This window comes from Trachypithecus francoisi, unplaced genomic scaffold (assembly GCF_009764315.1).
Source record: "Trachypithecus francoisi isolate TF-2019V2 unplaced genomic scaffold, Tfra_2.0 Lachesis_group15, whole genome shotgun sequence".
Taxonomy (NCBI): Eukaryota; Metazoa; Chordata; class Mammalia; order Primates; family Cercopithecidae; genus Trachypithecus; species Trachypithecus francoisi.
This window is the reverse complement of record NW_022681460.1, coordinates 11,884,661-11,904,553: the sequence shown is the minus strand read 5'-3', so window position 1 is coordinate 11,904,553 and position 19,893 is coordinate 11,884,661. Positions and strand designations below refer to the sequence as shown.

The 19,893-nt window shown below is 39.9% G+C and overlaps 1 protein-coding gene and 1 long non-coding RNA gene across 4 annotated transcripts in view; one reads left to right on the top strand and one right to left on the bottom strand.

Moving 5' to 3' along the window:
- Window positions 1-13,597, bottom strand: part of LOC117096948 — a 71,040-nt gene extending 57,443 nt beyond the window's left edge. The window contains exons 1-2 of the long non-coding RNA XR_004442735.1: window positions 13,555-13,597; window positions 13,278-13,414 (exon numbers count right to left, since the gene is read on the bottom strand). This is a non-coding gene — a long non-coding RNA (uncharacterized LOC117096948). The remainder of the gene's footprint in view (window positions 1-13,277; window positions 13,415-13,554) is intronic.
- LAMA4 (laminin subunit alpha 4) overlaps window positions 1-19,893 on the top strand; it is a 150,206-nt gene that overhangs the window by 4,922 nt on the left and 125,391 nt on the right. The gene's annotated exons all lie outside the window — the stretch shown is intronic.

The following is a 19,893-nucleotide window of genomic DNA, read 5'->3' as shown; positions in this document are numbered from 1 at the left end:
GTAATAGCTAGAATAGCATGGCTCACAGCTGACACTCGTTGACTACTTAACACATGCCAGATACGAATCTAAACACTTCCCATGAGTAATTTCCAGTAACTTTCATGACAAGTCAATGTGACTGGTATCGTTATTATCTCATTTGATACCCATAGAAACCGAGGCACAGAGCATTTGCCCAGGCCCCTACTTGTAAGTGGCACAACTAGGAAGGAGTTTATAAAAGCAGTTGAACTGTGCAAAAGTAGCTAAGAAGAGGTGATTCGATAAATAGAAGTATATATAGGAATACTTCTAGTCAAAATTTTGGGAATTCTTTTTTTTTTTTTTTTTTTTTTGAGACAGCGTCTTGCTGTATTGACAGGCTGGAGTGTAGTGGCTTGATCTCAGCTCACTGCAACCCCTGCCTCCTGGGTTCAAGCAATTCCCCTGCCTCAGCCTCCCAAGTAGCTGGGATTACAGGTACGTGCCACCATGCCCGACTAATTTTTTGTATTTTGGTAGAGACATGGTTGGCCAAGATAGTCTTGACCAACCTCATGACCTTGTGATCCACCCACCTGGGCCTCCCAAAGTGCTGGGATTACAGGTGTGAGCCACCGCGCCCGGCTGGGAATTTCTTAAAATGAAGAAATATAAAATGCAATTTACAGACCATTTTTGTAGTGCTTGTTGGATGAGTAGCATAAGTTACAAAAAGTTGAGGTAACTTCGCTTCCCCATCTAGTCTAATAACCGCGTTTTAGAACCACTCATGTAAGAAAGAAAAAAACTAATACTTGTTGACTTGTACTATGTCCCATCAACCTACATGAATTATCTTATTTAATACTAAATAGTGAAAATTATACCCATTTTTACAGATGAGTTCGTTGACATTTAAAAGTGGTGAGTACCTTAACCAAATTTTCAAATTCCTTTCTCTGCTTTCTGTATACCAAGGAGTCTCCCTGATAGAGCACTTTTTTTTCAACTATAGAGTCTTCTTATCTTATTTTCTCTTTATAATGATATTCTAGTGTGTGTCCTCCACATGATGCTACAGTCTATCTTAAAAGCTCTTGATTTAGATTAATAAGTAGGAAACTCATAATAGTATTACCTAAGGAATACCTAGTCTATCTTATAGAATTTATTATAAAATTGCTAAAAAATAAAGAATTTCATTCCCTAGTGTTTCAGAGTTCTTTGATTTAACCAGAGAAAGTTTTTTCTTTTAATGTGATAAAATAAATATAACAGAAACTTTGTCATTTGATTTTTTTTTTTTTTTTTTGAAACGGAGTTTCGCTCTGTCACCCAGGCTGGAGTGCAGTGGTGCTATCTTGGTTCACTGCAACCTCTGCCTCCTGGGTTCAAACAATTCTCCTGCCTCAGTCTCCCAAGTAGCTGGGACTACAGGTGTGTGCCACCATACCTGGCTAATTTTTTGTGTTTTTAGTAGAGATGGGGTTTCACTGTATTAGCCAGGATGGTCTCAATCTCCTGACCTTGTGATCCGCCTGCCTCGGTCTCCCAAAGTGTTGGGATTACAGGCATGAGCCACTGCACCCGGCCATTTGAACTATTTTTAAGGGCACAGTTCAGTGGCATTGACTATATTCACGTTGTTATAAAACCATCACCCTGGTTCTCCAGAACTTTTTCATTTTCCCAAACTGAAACCCATTAAACAATAACTTCCGATTAACTCCTTCCCCCAGCGCCTGGCAACCACCATTCTACTTTGTCTGTATGAATTTAACTACACTAAGTACCTCATATACATAATCATGCAATACTTATCCTTTTGTGCCTGGCTTATTTCATTTAGCATAATGTCTTTGAGGCCCACCCATGTTGTAGCATGTGTCAGAATTGCATTCCTTTTCAAAACCGAATAATACTCTGTTTCTATGTACACTATCACTATGTTTTGTCCATTCATTTGCTGATGGACATTTGGGTTATTTCTACCTTTTGGCTACTGTGAGTAATGCTGCTACGAACATTGCTGTGCAAGCCTCTGTTTGAGTTCTTGCTTTCAGGTTTTTGGGGGTGTATACCTAGAAGTGGAATTGCTGGATCATATGGTACAGAGGAAGTTTTAAGCCTCAGAGTCTTACAGGGGCCAGGTGAAAAAGAATTGAGTGTATCTAGCTCAGTAAAGAAACGCATCCTGTGAGTGGTGGGACTCAGTAACAGGAGATGGAAGGATCCCTCTTCCAGAGTGACAGCCACCTTTCAGCATTGCCAGGTCTTCTGGTTTTATTTTGTCTTTTTCAAAAGAAGACAGAATTTGGATTCATAAGTGAAATTGCTGACTCAAACATTTTTTAATGCCCTGTAGGTTGAGTACATCTGAGGGCCAGATTCAGCCCAAGGATAATTTATTTGCAGCCTCTGTTTTGCAATATTTTGAAATTCACCTTTCATTACAGGCAGAATATGGGCTTACAACCAGACAGATGTGCTGTGAATCCAGCTCCACAACTTTCTAGCTGTTTGACTTTGGGCAAATTGGATCACCTTTTAGATACTCAGTTCCTTCAATTGCAAAATAAATAGAAATACACTTGCCTTGCAAAATTCTTGTGAAATTTAGATGAAATAATATATGTAAGCTGCCTAACACAAAGTTAGCTCTCATTTCTCTCAGTCTGTCCCTCCTTCCTTTCCCTAATTTTTCCACTCTCTGCCTCTATCTTCAGGTAAAGCTTTATACTATCTTGTTAAAAGTATTTTGTTATCAAACTCTTTACTTATTGCATAAATTCGAGTACTTTTAACTCTTGCTTAAAATTTGCTGATCATCCAACATTGGAGAACAAGGCTGTCATTTAGTTTTTATAATCATTGTGTCTTTCATGGTTCTTTAAACAGCCTTTCCCCAGCAATAGGAGGATCTGAGCAGTTAAGAGAAAAGAATGCTAAATCCCTAGAAAAGCTAAAGAAAAAAGCCAACAGCGACTGGGCATGGTGGCTCACGCCTGTAATCCCAAGACTTTGGGAGTCCAGGACGGGTGAAAGTCAGGAGTTCAAGACCAGCCTGGCCGAGATGGTGAGACCTCCGTCTCCACTAAAAATACAAAACAATTAGCTGTGCATAGCAGCCGGCGCCTGTAATCCCAGCTACTCGGAAGGCTGAGGCAGAGATGTGCTTGAACTAGGGAGGCGGAGGTTGCAGTGAGCAGAGATCATGCCACCGCACTCCAGCCTGGGTGATAGTGCGAAACTCCATCTCAAAATAAAAAAAAAAAAGAAAAGCAGCTTTGATATGACAAGGGCAATACCTTTTTCCCCCCATCATTAAATTATTAATTCTGACTTGTCACAGTTTCTTGATTTAAAATACCAAAAACATGCCCCTACTTTAGGGTTTTTTCTGGCTTGTAGTAACCATATGAATATAATGATGGTCAGACATAATTTTAAGAACTTTGATTGGTTAAAAGCCATTAAAACCAGATTGCTAGTATATGCTTTGAATCCAAACCTTAGCATTTCCAAACAATCATATTTTTTTCTAAAATAAGTAAATCTAGTCTATTGATGTCTAGTGACCATATAGAAGAATATATAAATACCTACTCATATTTGCAAAAGAGCAGCATTCTTTTTTCAACTGTTTTTCTTTTTTGCTCTTGGTGTGGTAAAGTTAAATTCTGGGAAATGGTTTACTAAAGGGAAGTTTAACCACAGATGTTTGTAATTCCAACTTAAGTTTCCCATCAAAGTCTTAATGAAATTCAGCTGCCAGCAGTTCAGCTCTGAATCTGAGTCTTTTTATCATGAGAAACTTGGGGGAAACAACATTCTGAAGCTGAATGGTAATGGGAAAATTTCCATATTCAGCCCAAATCCTCTCCATAAAGAAAAAAATACTTAAACATATTCTGTTAAAAGTGGGAGGAGAGATGGTGAATATAATTTGAGTAATATGCAAAATGACCTTCTTTTCACTCCCAGGACTCCCTTAGTTTTTATGTTGTGTTTTGGTGTAGGCTAGAGATCCGTGTTTACCTAAATGGAATGAAGTATATACATTTTTTACTTCATGAGAACTGATGAGTTAAGAGAACTCCCGTAACATTAACAGCTGCATTAGCACAAGTCTTGTGCAAACTAGACCACTAATCCAGGCTGTACTCTACAGCTAAAAGGACCCCGACCATGATGCAGACTTTGCATACTAATATTTATTTTGAAATTATGCCATTTTGGAGTGGCATGATTGCTTCAAAGGAAATCAAGGACTCTAGGGATCGAAAGTACCTTCACTAAAACTTCCCTCACACACACAACTATTACATGGAATCCTGTTGTCTATGTACAAAGTGAAATGCAACATGGCATGCTGAACTAAGCAGCTCTAGAAAGCCAAATGTCACTCCAAAGAAACACATAACATAGACACCAGCCAAAGGGAAGAGAAATGTCTAGTAAGCCTCAGCCCCCGGGATGCTAGGACCATAGAACCCTCTAGAATCACGGCACAGAGCCACAGCACAAATTCAGGGTCTGGGGCTGAAAACCCTGGCAAGCCTCTTCTTCCACAGCAGAGGTAGTCCAGGATGCCGTTCAAGCTTCACGGCTATGTGTGTTTCCCTTTGATGAACAGTGATACAATTTGACAAGCTGAAGGTGTTACCTAAGTGTTACCTCTTTTCCTGCTGATCTGTCCTGAGTCCTAGGTGGTTCTGTCAACCCCCAGGTCACAGACGAGGTGCTAAATGCCTGCTATTTGGAGATTAAACAGTCTGAATATCTGGAGATGGACTGCGGTTTCATTGTAGTACATGAATAATTGCCTCATTTTATGTTGTTCCTTTGAAATTGTTGTCTGCCATGGTTAATGCCAATAGACACCCTGAGATTCCATTCATAAAAGACCTGAAGCCTCTCCTGCAGCGCAAAATTCAGCATAAAGGAGATCTGTTTGAATGCAGAGTCAGTGGGTGGTTATTACTGGTTACATAAATCTATCATACCTTACAGCATGAGCCATGAAATCAAAGGAATCATAGAACGTCAGATTTAGAAAGGAAGTTTAGAGATTCAACTCTCTCATTTTGTAGGTGAGAAACCTAAGCTGAGAAGAGAGGGGAGGTGTGGGTGCTCGACCCCGGACACGATGCCCATTAGCAGTAATACACGTGCCACAGGGTAAACCCCCAAATTGGAGTTCAGCCTGGGAGGCCACGTGGGTTCTTGGCTTCACACAGGGAGGATTTCAAGAGCCAGCTGACAGAGTAAAATGAAAGCAAGTTTATTAAGAAAGTAAAGGAATAAAAGGATGCCTACTCTACAGACAAGCAGTCCTGAGGCCTGCTGGTTGGCTGTGTTTATGGTTATTTCTTGATCATATGCTAGACAAGGGATGGATTATTTATGAGTTTTCCAGGAAAGGGATGGGGAATTCTCAGAACCGTGAGTTTCTCCCCCTTTCAGGCCTTATAGGATAACTTCCAGACGTTTCATGGCATTTGTAAACTGTCATGGCGCTAGCGGGAGTTTCTTTTGGTATGCTAATGTATTATAATTAGCATATAATGAGCAGTGAGAGAGACCAGAGGTGGCTTTTATTGCCATCTTGGTTTTGGCATGGTTTGGCTGGCTTCTTTACTGCATCCTGTTTTATCAGCAGGGTCTTTGTGACCTGTTACCTTGTGAAACCAGTCCTGCTGACCTCCTAGCTCACAAGGAACTGTGTCTTCTGACTTTTTGCCTTATGTTCTTTCCGATTGTTTTAATGGACTGAATCATGCTAGCTTTATTTTATTTATTTATTTTTGAGATGGAGCTCTGTTGCCCAGGCTGGAGTGCAGTGGCACGATCTCAGCTCACTGCCACATGCGCCTCCCAGGTTCAAGCGATTCTCCTGCCTCAGCCTCCTGAATAGCTGGGATTACAGGCGCCGGCCACCATCCCCGGCTAATTTTTGTATTTTTAGTAGAGAGAGGGTTTCACCATATTGGCCAGGCTGGTCTCGAACTCCCGACCTCAAGCAATCCACCTGCCTGGACCTCCCAAAGTGCTGAGATTATGGGCATAAGCTACTGTACCCAGCCTCATCCTAGCTTTAGAACTAGTGATTATCACCTGGGCATATCTAGATATCTTGTAAAATACATCTGCTTCTAATATATTATTATTCTTTTACTCTTGATTTTTTCTGTTTATCCTTAAGTTGAGTCATCAGTAGGAGATTCCCATGGAGCTGAGTAGAGCTAGACTATGAGTCTGTAACTATTCTGATTCTTGGCTCCATCACTAACAACCAGATAACTTGCCAGGTAAAGAAACCTGGTCAGCTCCTCTACCTGCTGGGGCCTCAGTTTCTATCCTAAAAAAAATTAAAAATGATTATTTCTAGCAACAAAATGCTATAATTATTTAAGAAATAGGTTAAAATTTATGCCAATTAAAGGGAACCTGGGTTAAGATACTGAATCACATAGTCATAGCTGTTGCCCTAGTTAGAACCCAAGACTTTAAGAGTCCAGAGCCTGAAGGAAACACAGGGTCCTGGCCTATGGAAGGGGTTGGGGAGGGGTGGTTCCTAACAACTCCAGATGTGGGGCTGGGGCTGATCTGCAGCACAGGGTACCAACCCAGCCACAGACATGAGCCTCTCCAAGGTGACACAACAACGAGGCTTCCCAGACAGCCTAAATGTGTCTCCGTGTGGTCAATGAATGTTCATGGGTCTCCCATGCCAGGGTCCAAGGGTGCTGCCCCCTACTCTATCTGGACCCTCCAGAATGACCTTAAACCTATCCCCACTGCAGAGAGACAGCAAAGTAGACAATGGAAGAGATCAGGAACTGGAGAGCCACTGAGCAGAGACTCATGTCAACACATAACAGTTCAGTGCCAAATGGCAGAGGGTCCAGAGAGGAGAAGGTGTTTTTACTCAATGAGAAAGGAAGGGAAAGCCAGTGACAGATTATTAATCATTATAAACATCAACATGAAATACTCACATTATATTATACATAGTACAGCTGTCCACTAAATCTTAATGACAATGTAAAGAATTATCTTGCTTTAGATTGGGCAGAACACAACATGTGGAAGCGAAAATCAGAATCGTTGGTGTGTGAGGGGATGTGCACTGGTGTCTAAATGCCCTGATTGTTGCTGGCTATGGGGAAGAGGGGTCTAAAACATTGCTGCTGAAAGTGTGGTTCAAAGATGGCAGCATCAGCATCACCTGGGAATGTGTTAGAGATGCAGAATCTCAGGTTCCACCCCAGAATCAGAATATACATTTTCACCATATCCCCTGGCTGTTCGTCTGCACATTAAAATATGAGAAATGCTAGGCTCTCAAATACAGGTGGGCTTGAATTTTGAATGGACTTAGGGGAAATTGCAAATACAGAACATTTCAAAAATGTTTTGAGGTAATTATGGAGGAAGACCCAAAAAACATAAATTATGGCTAAGTCTAGTAAGGGGGTTCACAAGCTCACCCACGCTACCTGAAAATGTGTACTTCAGAATAAAACACAAGCTTCAAAGGAAACTGCTGCTCTGAGGCCTCTAAAGGAAGCTGATAAGGTAAAGTCACTTCCTGAAACCATGGCACACACATACTGGGTGCTCAGAATGTATTTTTTGAGAAAAGACATTAAATGACATGGCAGGTTTTCTTACTCCCACCTAACTCTTCTCACCACCCATAGCCCAGATACCAAAAGACTGAAGACTCTGTGTCCTTGAAGGAAGTAGAGCAGAGGCAGGGGAAGAATTTACTTGGGGAATCTGCTCAAAAATAGGAGGTTACTCACACTTTTCAGGGAATAGTGGGATTGTGATGTTTTTCTTGGTAACAAGGGAGTCATTCTGATTCAGGATGTCTCTCCAGGGAGTAAGGAGTGCAGTCTGTATCATAGACTAGAAAGATAATGTTAGGAGACAGGGAAGACCTAGTTCCCCAAAATGAAAATTGCCAATTGCTATTCCTCCAGCTGGTCCTTTTCTAGAGGGATTGAAATCTGCAGGAAAGTACTTTTGAGTCAGGTCTGTGTCTCCTTCTCTATCAGAGCAGACGTCCCCATTCTCCCAGCAGACTCGAGCTATCCTTGATGCAGCATTTTAGCTTTAATTACTAAGCACTTGATTAGCACTTGCTGTGTTGCAAGTACTGTTCTAAGCACTTATGTGTATTATGAATTCATTTATTCCTCATAACAACCCCATGAGGAAGGCATTCATATTAACCCCATTTTACTGATGACGAAAATGAGCCAGATAGCAGTTAAGGAACTTACGGTCATGGCTAGGAAATCTGACCTCAAACTCGTAACCTTCCCATTATAATGACCCTGTAACATCTGTTTCTAAGTCTCAGAGTGCCTTAGCAATACCCCAGCTAATAAAGGTTTCCCGTACTACCGCAGTAGTCTTAGCAGTTGACAAGTCTGTAAAGAACATTTAAATTAGTGGTATGTTTAGTCTTTGGCCTTGTTTTTAAGTTATAGAGTAAACTACGTATCATCTCAGTAACAATGGGGAGTCCTTCCCTTAAACATAGGAGGAGTAACAGTTGATGTAATTTCTGAATGTGTATATATATATTCATGTGACTCCAGCTATGCTGAGCACTGGTTTTTCAGTAGATTCCTGAGTCTAGTTTGTGGACCTACAACTTAAAAGATCTTGAAAAGGATATGGAAAGAGCTGACGTGGTAGTAAAAACATGACCTCAGTTCCTAAAAAAAATAAAATAAAAATTGAGCTACGATATGATCTAGCAATTCCACTGCAGGATATATAACCTGAAAAAAAGAAAATCAGTATATAGAAGAGATATCTGCACTCCTATATTTGTTGCAGCACTGTTTACAGTAGCAAAGATTTGGAAGCAACCTAAGTGTCCATCAACAGATGAGTGCATAAAGAAAATGTGGTACATATACACAATGGAGTATTATTCAGCCATAAAAAGAATGAGATCCAGCCATCTGCAAAAACATGGATGAAACTTTATGTTAAGTTAAATAAGCCAGGCACAGAAAGACAGATGTCACATGTTCTCACTTATTTGTGGGATCTAAAAATCAAATCAATTGAACTCACGGACATAGAGAATAGAAAGATGGTTACCAGAAGCTGCGAAGGGTAGTAGGGGGTTTGTGGAGAGGTGGGAATTGTTAAAGGGTACACAAAAAATAGAAAGAATGAGTAAGACCTACTATTTGATAGCACAATGGGATGGCTATAGTCAATAATAACTTAATTGTACATTTTAAAATAACTTGATGTAATTGGATTGTTTGTGACTCACAGGATAAATGCTTGAGGGGATGGATAGCCCATTCTCTGTGGTGTGCTTATTTCCCGTTGCATATAGTCAAGTTATTATTGACTATAGTCATCCCATTGTGCTATCAAATAGTAGGTCTTACTCATTCTTTCTGTTTTTTGTGTGCCCATTAACAATTCCCATCTCTCCACCACTGCATACCTGTATCAAAACATCTCACATACCCCAGAAATATACACACCTACTATTTATCCACAACAATTTTTAAAATAATAAAAAGATTAAAAATAAAACAATTAAAAAAATGGCCTCAGGGGAAATGATTAGATAAAGTATGTCAATCAGGAAAACTAACGGAGGTTTAGAAACAGTTAACCTTTTAAAATGTTTCTCTACAAATGACAATAGAAAAAGAAAGGAAATTTAACAACGAAAAGGATTCAAAAGACAGACTTACAAGAAACACAGGCTGCTAACTCCTTTAAGCACTATATAAAACAATTTGTCTGAAATAAGTGAGTTATTCACTCGGCACCCAAGGAATAAGAGTGTAGTGCTCACCATTCAAGGTAGCAGTGATTTGATCTGGAACACACCCAGGTAGTCTTCTGCCCTTCTGAACTAAGAGAAGGACTGTAGCAGCAGTCACTTGTGAAGTGCATTGTAACCTGAATGGGGGAATGTGTGAGAATAATGTTACCCCAGATTTTCATGTGCAGGCATCTCTTTACTATTTCTCCTCTCCTCTAGCCTCATGTTTTAAAATGTTTTTCCTTCTGTATTAGTCTGCTGGGGCTGCCATAAAAAAATACTCCAGACTGAGTGGCTTAAACAATAGAAATTTATTTTCTTACAGTTCTGGAGGCTAAAAGTCCAAGATCAAGGTGCTGTCAAGGTTAATTTCAGGTGAGGGCTCTCTTCATGACTTGCAGATGGCCACATTCTCACCGTGTCCCCACATGGCCTTTCTTTTGTGTATATGCAGAGGGAGAAAGGTCTCTGGTATCTCTTCCTCATCTTATAAAGATATAAGTTCTATAAGATTAAGGTGCTCCCCCAACAATATCTTTTTTTTTTTTTTTTGAGATGGAGTCTCACTGTCGCCCGGCTGGAGTGCAGTGGCACATGATCTCTGCTTGCTGCAATCTCCACCTCCTGGGCTCAAGCGATCCTCGTGCCTCAGCCTCCCAAGTAGCTGGGACTATAGATGCCTGCCACCACACATTTATAGTAGAGACGGGGTTTCATCATGTTGGCCAGGCTGATCTTGTACTCCTGACCTCAAGTGATCCACCTGCCTCAGCCTCCCAAAGTGTTGGGATTTACAGGCATGATCCGCCACACCCAGCCCATTTAATCTTTATTGCCTGTATTTTGACCTCTTTATAGGCACTATCTCCAAATACAGTCACTTTAGGGGTGAATTTTGAGGAGACACAATTCAGTTCATCACACCTACCAAGTGAAATGTATTAAGTAGTAACTCATTTCTTAATGAGGCAAAGTAATTTATAATCACAAAGGAAAACTTCTGAGAAAATAAGATAATGAGTGTAGTTGCCCTGTTTTAACTTTAAGCAAAAGCCAAATTTAGCACCTCATTTTAATTGTACGTTTTTAATAAATATGTCACCATTACTATTTATTTATTTATTTATTTTTAGACAGAGTCTTGCTCTGCCACCCAGGATAGAGTGCAGTGGTGTGATCTCGGCTCACTGCAATCTCTGCCTCGCGGGTTCAAGCGATTCTCTTGCCTCAGCCTCCCAAGTAGCTGGGACTATAGATGCCTGCCACCACACATTTATAGTAGAGACGGGGTTTCATCATGTTGGCCAGGCTGATCTTGTACTCCTGACCTCAAGTGATCCACCTGCCTCAGCCTCCCAAAGTGTTGGGATTTACAGGCATGATCCGCCACACCCAGCCCATTTAATCTTTATTGCCTGTATTTTGACCTCTTTATAGGCACTATCTCCAAATACAGTCACTTTAGGGGTGAATTTTGAGGAGACACAATTCAGTTCATCACACCTACCAAGTGAAATGTATTAAGTAGTAACTCATTTCTTAATGAGGCAAAGTAATTTATAATCACAAAGGAAAACTTCTGAGAAAATAAGATAATGAGTGTAGTTGCCCTGTTTTAACTTTAAGCAAAAGCCAAATTTAGCACCTCATTTTAATTGTACGTTTTTAATAAATATGTCACCATTACTATTTATTTATTTATTTTTAGACAGAGTCTTGCTCTGCCACCCAGGATAGAGTGCAGTGGTGTGATCTCGGCTCACTGCAATCTCTGCCTCGCGGGTTCAAGCGATTCTCTTGCCTCAACCTCCCAAGTAGCTGGGACTACAGGTGCCCACCACACCTGGCTAATTTTTTTATTTTTAATAAAGATGGGGTTTCACTATGTTGGCCAGGCTGGTCTCGAACTCATGACCTCAAGTGATCTACCCGCCTCGGCCTCCCCAAAGTGCTGGGATTACAGGCGTGAGCCACCGCACCCGGCCAACTTTTAATTCAATATTTTGAAATATGGAAAATAGTATGTCAGGCTCTGTACTGCCACATTGTGTTCCTTAGGTGTCCAGGGACACTCCATGATCAGTATCAATATCTTTACTCTCTTTTTTAGCAAAAAGGTGCCCACTACCTCAGCAAGTGCCATGTACCCTACAAAGATGAATAAAACACAGAGATGAAACAAGTACATTGTAATGCAATATAACTAATTTCTTATGTTACGAAAACTCTTGGAGGATTTAGAAGGAACGTTCACTCCTGGTGGAACATTCCCAGGTGACTTCATGGACAAGGTGGCATTTGAGTTGAATCTTTAAGATTGAGGAAAAGAATACAAGCTGAGGGGACAGGATGAGTAAATACAAAGACACGGGTTTCTTCTGCAAAGGGAAGAGTCCCAGTTTGTTGGGCTGAACCACAGGGAGCCATCAAAGACTTCAGAGCAGAAGAAAGAGAAACACAGTGAGAATCGTGATTTGTCAACATTAATCTGGAAACAGGCTCCTCGCTAGATTGGGCAATAGGCAGCAGAGAGCCTGGAATCGGGGTAACCCATGTCGCGCATTGGTAACTGTCTAGGAGATCCTAAGGAGGCCTGGATTTGGATGCTGGCTATGGTCTGGAAAGGAGAGAACAGACGCTGGGATCATCGCCAAGGTTCTATCAAGATGGTTTGTCATATGTTTGAAGAGTAAGGATGAGGGAGAAGTCAAAGGTGCTGCTGATGTTTGTAGAAATGTATTAAATCGTGGGAGAGAAGTCTCTGCAGAGACCTTTTAACATAAAACCTACTAAATCAGTGGCTTTCAGACTGAGGCTCCATGGAAATGCCTGAGGGTACAAGGCCTCCGGAGCAGCAGGAGGTTGCTCCCTACCTCCTTCAATCAGAGCAGCTTCTTTGTTACCTGTTTTATAGATGAATTTCATATGAAATTTTGCTGGTTTTTAGAAAAGGGCTTCTCTGCTCTAAAATATTTGAGAACCACTATGCTGGGGCCTCCCAAGTTGATATTCTAAATCAAGACAAGTCTCCAAAATGTTACTCAAAATCTTATTCAAATCAGTGCCTCCTAGGCAGTTTCCCAGCAGTACACACGCCTACCTCGGGCCAGTACGTGTCACTGGTTGCATTGAGCAGCTGATGCTCAGAGCACCCCTGTAATAGCTCCAAACATGAGCTAGAAATCTTTAAACAATCGGTGCTCTCCTGAGAGATATTTTTGTGCTTCCTGTTCCCTGTCTGATGATATTTTTGGCCCTTTTCAAGGAAATTAGGAAATTCCTCTTTTGTCTCAGTCATTACCTGGGAGTACTGAGGACAACAACCAAGGAGCTTCGGAGAGAGGATAGGATGGTAGTGGGTAGACCAGATAGCCACTATCTTTTGATCTTCGTAGGAATGACTAGATGTTCATTCAGTTTTTATTCTTCTAAACCAATTATTCCATTGCAAAGAATGTCATCTTACTCTGAAACATAAACCACAGTTTCTTACCTACACCCTGAGCTAAAAGATAACTCTCAAGTCTTACTCTCTCCTTCCTCGATACAGAATTTCACCCCATTTGTGGTCCAGAAACTGTTTCCAATGATCTCCAAAGGGCAAAAGTACTTCCATGATGAACATTATGTCTATAAAAATCAAGAAAATAAGCATCAAAAACTTCAGTTTTTCATGCGAATGACAAAAGCTTCAACCTAAGCATTTCATTGTGTCATGAAGGCAAACTGCAGCTTGTTTTAATTTGCCTTATAACATATCTCCAGTATACCCGGGGAGAACTGATGTTCTAATGAATTAGGAAAGCTTCTTTTATCTCCTTCTACCTGTAGCTTGAAGACCTCAGCTTTTAAAAAGCTGTTGATATTGAACAACTGTTAAACTGGCAGTTATTCACAACTGTCAAATATTGGAATTTCCAGTAACTACTGACTCAGGTAAAAAATAGTGTTGATACTTATTAAACTTTCATGATTTACAAAGTGTTTTCCTGCATACTTCCACCTTTAATCTTCACAACCATCTTACAAACCAGGCAGGCCGGAGGTTATTCATCTAACTTATGCAAGCGTGGAAATGTTAAATGATAAGCCCAAAGTCTCCTAGCATGGAACTTTGTTGAAACAGCAGAAAGTTTCATAGAGTTCTAGACTGTTAGAATGTGAAGAGCCTGGAAATCATCATGCTGCTAATATCATTGAAGAGGAAGAAACCAGTCAGAAGTTGAGTCACTTCCCCAAGTTCCCACACAGGGTTTCTAGAACTGGAACCACAACCAAGTTTACTGGCTCTGGGGTCAGTTGCAGGGACGCCATCACGGGGGTGTTGAGACATTAAGTGAGCTGGATCAGACAAGAATATATCCATGTTTACCTTCATCTTATAACTTATGTAGCCATCTGTGTTGTAGAACTAAGTAATTTAATTACTAAAACGTTGAAAGTTCTCTTTGCCTTTGGTCATTATATTTATGTCAATTTTGAATTGAATTTATAACCAAATCATGCATCCCGTTTCTTTCATTTCAAGCATTTTTTGCCTTGGCCCCATATGGCTATCAAACCCTTAAACCATGCTCTCAGCACCTACACTTAGAAAGTAAGCATTCGAGTCCATTAAGATTTCAGAATTTCCAGCTAGAGTTTTCTGGTGGTCACATAAAAATAAACTAAACATCCTTGATCTTAAAAGGAAGAAAGATCTATTTCAAAAATGAACAATAACACTTTTGTTTGAAAAGCTGAAGAATTATTTTAAAAATTCCTAGACCATATCATGTCTGGTATTCCTCCTGTACACAGTGATCAGTCAGATTTCCACATGACCTTAAGAAACTTCCCTAACATGTACCAAAACAACTGAAATGTGAGAAATTAACGAAGAAAAGGAAATGTTGATAGCACTGAAGTGGTCCACTCTGGCACTTGTACCCTTCCAGGACCTTCTCAACTTGCTTTATAACAATTCTGAGTTTCAGCAGCTCCATTTTTATATGTAGAATTTTTCTACTGTTAATGTCACAGGCCAAATCACCTTAGTTTTCTAACAGCAAAAAAACATATAACACCTGTTTCTCAAGAAAATCTGCCAATTCCCAACAGAACTATAGAACTTTATGGTATAATCCAGGGACTTTGCTGTGAACAGCATCTGCTGAGATGTGCCCTGAACCTGATAGAGGACAAGGGAAAAGGAGTATTTCAGAAGTTTGGAGCAGCCCCACGTGGTCTGCAAAATAGGAAGGTTTTGGGGAGGCAGGAGAGTTCTAACCGTGCCCATTCCATGGCCCATTTTCAAAATGACGGGCACTGTCATGCCTCATTCTCACCCTAGTCCTTGATGTCAGGAGGATCCTCAGTATGATGAGAATAACACTGTATTTAAGATGAAGCTGATGTCTATGTAAGGTCAGAGTAATCATCTTTACGAGTATTATCCAAAGATATTTGGCTATCCAAAGATCTTTGTAAGGTGCTCAAAACCTCTAGGTTTTTATTAAAGGGCTGGGCCCTTCCTGGTCTCAAACAGTATTTGTGGTTACTTTGGCAGATGAAGCACATTTTTGCCATGCCCTGTGTTTTTGGACATGCAGTATATCAAAGTATTCAGTGGAAATAAGCATTCTGGTTTTTTTTATTATTATTATTAGCACTTTTTTTTTGTCTTCTCTTCCATTCAGGCATGTTGAAAGCTACGTGTTGGATCTGTTTTTTAGTTATGACATTAGATCATCATCTGAGATTATCTAAACTAGTTTGGTTTTCTTTTGATTATAATCTCTTGTTTTTTTAATCTGCTAACCCAAGCTCATGTTTATCTAGAAAATGCACTTTCTCCTCAAAGTCATGAATCAGCATGAATTTCCTTTGAGTTAGTTCAAATCATCTAGAAATTAACAAATTTCAAAAAAAAAAATATACTAAAATGTAGTCAAAACTTTGTGAGAGTACTTTATTTGCTGTATGTTAGCTACTCAGTGACTAGGTTTATGACAGTAGAGTACTGAAAACCAGGTGCACCAGGTTCTTGTTTTCATTCTTGACAGGTTCTAAGTTCGTTAAAGCAGTCTTGCAGTTACTCAGAGAGCCACAAAACCAAGTGTTCCTCTTGTTATCTTGCTTAGCTCACTTTGGGTAAAATACATCAAACAGCAGAATGAAAAATAAAACAAAATATATTTGTTTTTATAGTTGAATGGCATTCTCCATATGTATAAGTTATAATTGAAAATTATTACTGCTTCCAAGATTCCTAACTTTCAAGCCACATAAGAGTGACTCATGGGATCCTGGTGGCCACAAAAAATTAACGAGGCTTCCAGATGTGCCTAACACTTATTTCAGGAACTAGGGCAAGCCTCCAATATTATCTACAATCTGTGGAGAGAGAGTGTTGTGTCCATGTGAGTATACTGTAAGCCAGAAGGTTGCTGAAGATGTCACAGAATTTAATTGCTGATATTAAACTAATCCTTCCAAAGAAATTCCCAACAAGTAGAAAAAAGTAAATTCATTGGTGTTTTTATTGAGAGAGATTACCAGGAGTGAAAGATGCGTGCTTGAAGCAATAGACAGAATATAAGTTTAACCTCTCTACCTTATGAGGAGTAAACTAAAAACCCCTATACTTTCAGCCTCAGTTTTCCTCCTTTCAGAAAGTCCTCCACACCCCACATCTACCAAAGAACCATTTTTGATTACCGCTCTTCCCCATGTTAAAAGTAATCTCTTGCTCCTCTTAGCTCACTCAGCATTTCTTTGTACCTCTCATGATACTACAATTCTTAGCACTTTCTTCCAAATATTCTAGTAAGTTACAGATACTACTTAAATTTTCCCCATTGAACACCTAAAGGCCAGGAGGGTCCATGATTTATCTTCTGATTCCCCAAATTGCCTGTGTAAGTTCCTTTTAAAATTGGTGCTCAAAAAAATTGTTTATGCATTCCACAATTATTTGTTGAAAACCCATTTTGTGCCAGTCCCTGGGCTGGGCCCTGGATAACCAGTGGTACCTGAAGCAGAGATAAAATGAATAAAGGACCATACCAAATACTGAAAGCCAAAACAGTGCCTACTTTTCTGCTCATGGTATGTGTATGCTCTGATACAATTCTGCTGTGTAGTTCTGAAGAACAAGTCGAGATAGCATTCAGCATGACATCAATAGTCAACCACGGTGTCCCTGGCTGCTCATTCCAGGAGCTCCGTGCTGCGAGCGAGAATGCCTTTTAAGCTAAAAGCTTTGTCTTTCCCACTGTATATGGAAAAATTGACTATGCACTTTCATGGAGAAGGTCTAGCTAAGAAATGTTTATATTGGAACAAGCCCCATCTCTAAATCTGGGCTTGTTGCTGAATGGTATTTTGTTTCCTTGGATCAGGGAAGGGGTCTGGAAACATCTGTAATGAAAGTATTGTTTTAACATCAGCACAATTTTTTTCCTCAAATGACAGATAACACAATTGCCTTAAATCAAACACTCTCAGCCTTCCCCATTCATTTCCTTTCATAAATGTGTATTATTTTATTGTCATTAAAATGGCAATGTGAAGACTAGATTTGTTGCACCCCAGACATTGCCATTCCCTTTGCAGTCATTTTGTTTTCACTTTAGTTTATGTTCTTTACCTTCACTTTTAGAAACGTGCTGTAACAGAATAGCTATCTCGATCACAACAGTTATCTGAGGGCAAAATTTCAAAGCTACAAAATGATGGTATATTGTAAAGCAATACTGAAACTATCCTCCAAAATTTTTACTCGAAAGAAATGTATACATTATGCCATTTATAAATGAAAAGTTAAACAAAATACATATTTACATTAAATAGTATTTCACAAAAATCTAAAAATGAAATCTTAAGGGAGAGAAATTAGGGGAAGAAATCATACAAAATACCCTTATATAACATGAAAAGAATGGAAATTCTGTAGCAATTTTGAATACTATTCATGCTTTAAAAAAAATAGAAGTAGCTTATGAGTGGTTCGTTATATTGTAGGTAAAATTGTATTCGTGTATATTTACCACTTCTTGCAAAAATCTGTTTAAATAAGCTCCCCAAATTAAGGAGCTGAGTGTTCAGGATGGTAATTCATCTGCCTTGCTTTCTGTAAGCAGTTAGTGCTTGGTGTATTTGTTTATTAATGAGCTATTTGAAAATGACCTTGTTACCAGTGTCCCTGAGCAGACTGCCACTCTGAAATACTTGGATTTTAGCCTAAAAATCCATTCTTCTGAGCCTTTTTAGGTGTTTGACACATAGTAGAGATGTAAAATATTTGCTAGATGGGTTCTACTGCTCACATTTTACAAAGAAGAGTACTTGGGGTAGAATCTCATTATCATTTGTCTCATAAAATTTGACTCATAAAACACATGACAGAGTGGGAGTTCAACACACAATCCTAAGTTTGGAACCAGTTACAAACCCTCTGTGGGATATAGCCTTCCTTAGTGTTGAAGGACGAAGGTGTTGGTTTCATGGCTCAGTCAAAATTGCAGCGATGGTCTTTTATTAGTACAATTTATGGGCCACAGTTTTCCTGTTAGGTGGGGCCAGACGTATGTCAAGCTGCCACATACTCTGCCTGAGCAGACATCTGCCTCTGATTCATAAGGGAAACACCTGCACACAGGCTGGTGTATATTACACAAAGAGGCATCCCTTTCCAGGGTCCATTGTCAGATCCCTCAAATGGAACAAAGGAGGTGTCAGGGATACAGCTGGATACCACTGGCTTCTGTCAGGAGTTGACTTTGCTAATGAGGGATCTGCATTATTTGCTTCATGGCCTACTTCTATCTACACTATATAAAAACTGTTAAAAATTAAAACATCAGTTATAAATGATTATATTTAAATTAAGAGTAATTGTCATATGTCAAACCAAGTAATAAGAGAGGGCTGATGAGCAGTCTCTGAGGACTATCTGATAGTCTGGACTGTCCATCTGGACTCAGGCACACACACTCGTGGAGCAAACCTGAGTTTGCTTAAGAGAGGTCACTCCACCTTACCCCATCCACCACCTGCATTCTCCCTTCCAAGAAGACTGGGGAGTGGTATTGAGACCTTTTTGTGGCAAAGGCACTTTCCTGAGAAAAAAGGGAGACATACTAATGGGACTCTTGATAAATTCTGATAAACTTGAACACAGTTGACTCTTGATATGAGACTCTTGATAAATCTGATAAACTTGAACACAGTTGACTTTTATCTCAGATATCCCAGGGAAAGGCAGGGATGGACAGCATAAGTTTGTTTGCAGCCCCAGAAGAGGTGTGAGCTTCAGCAATAACATCACAATTTTCCAGCATCATTTTCTTCATCATCATCCTCGTCAAGAAGTGTGGTTGAGTGAGTAGAGCACACCTTGCTCTATGTAAACAGCTTTCAATAAGTTCCTTACTTCGCTAGGCCTCAGTTTTCCCAAATTTAAAATTAGGAGTTAGATGCAGTCCTTCCCAGCTCTGGCATTCTGTGTTTCTGAATGCCAAGATGCATTCAATACATATTGATTAACCATCTGCTCTATGTAGGCACTGAGGATTCAGTAACAAATCAGGCAAATCCAGTTTCTGTGCTCAGGGAGTTAAGTCTTCCAGGGAAGAAAGACAAGGAACCATTAACTTAAACATTGCTAAACTGTGTGCCCTAAAGAAGAAAAGAATTGCAGCTCACTCAGGAGAACCACTTAAAACAAATAACCCTGGTACAGACAAGTCCAAAAAGAAGAGAAGAAACTAACAGTTATTGAACACTTTCTATGTCTTTATATTGGACATTAAATGCATTAAATATTAGTTGATCCTCACAACCATTCTAGAAGGTAATAAGATGGGCAGCCCCATTTTTTCAGAAAGGGAAACCAAAGCCTAGAGTTAAATAATCTGGGCAAGGTCACCCAGGTAGACCTGGAACTGAAATACTGATGATCTCAGGCTTTCTGCTGCCTCAGGCTGTCTCCAAGGACATAACTATAGGAGATTACATCCACCGCAAGGAATAGATTGCAGTATGTCATGTCATGCCCATGGCAGATCAATCAGTTAGGTCTAGAAGCTGGGCTATCTTAAATGTGAGCATATTTGCAGGAGAAATTC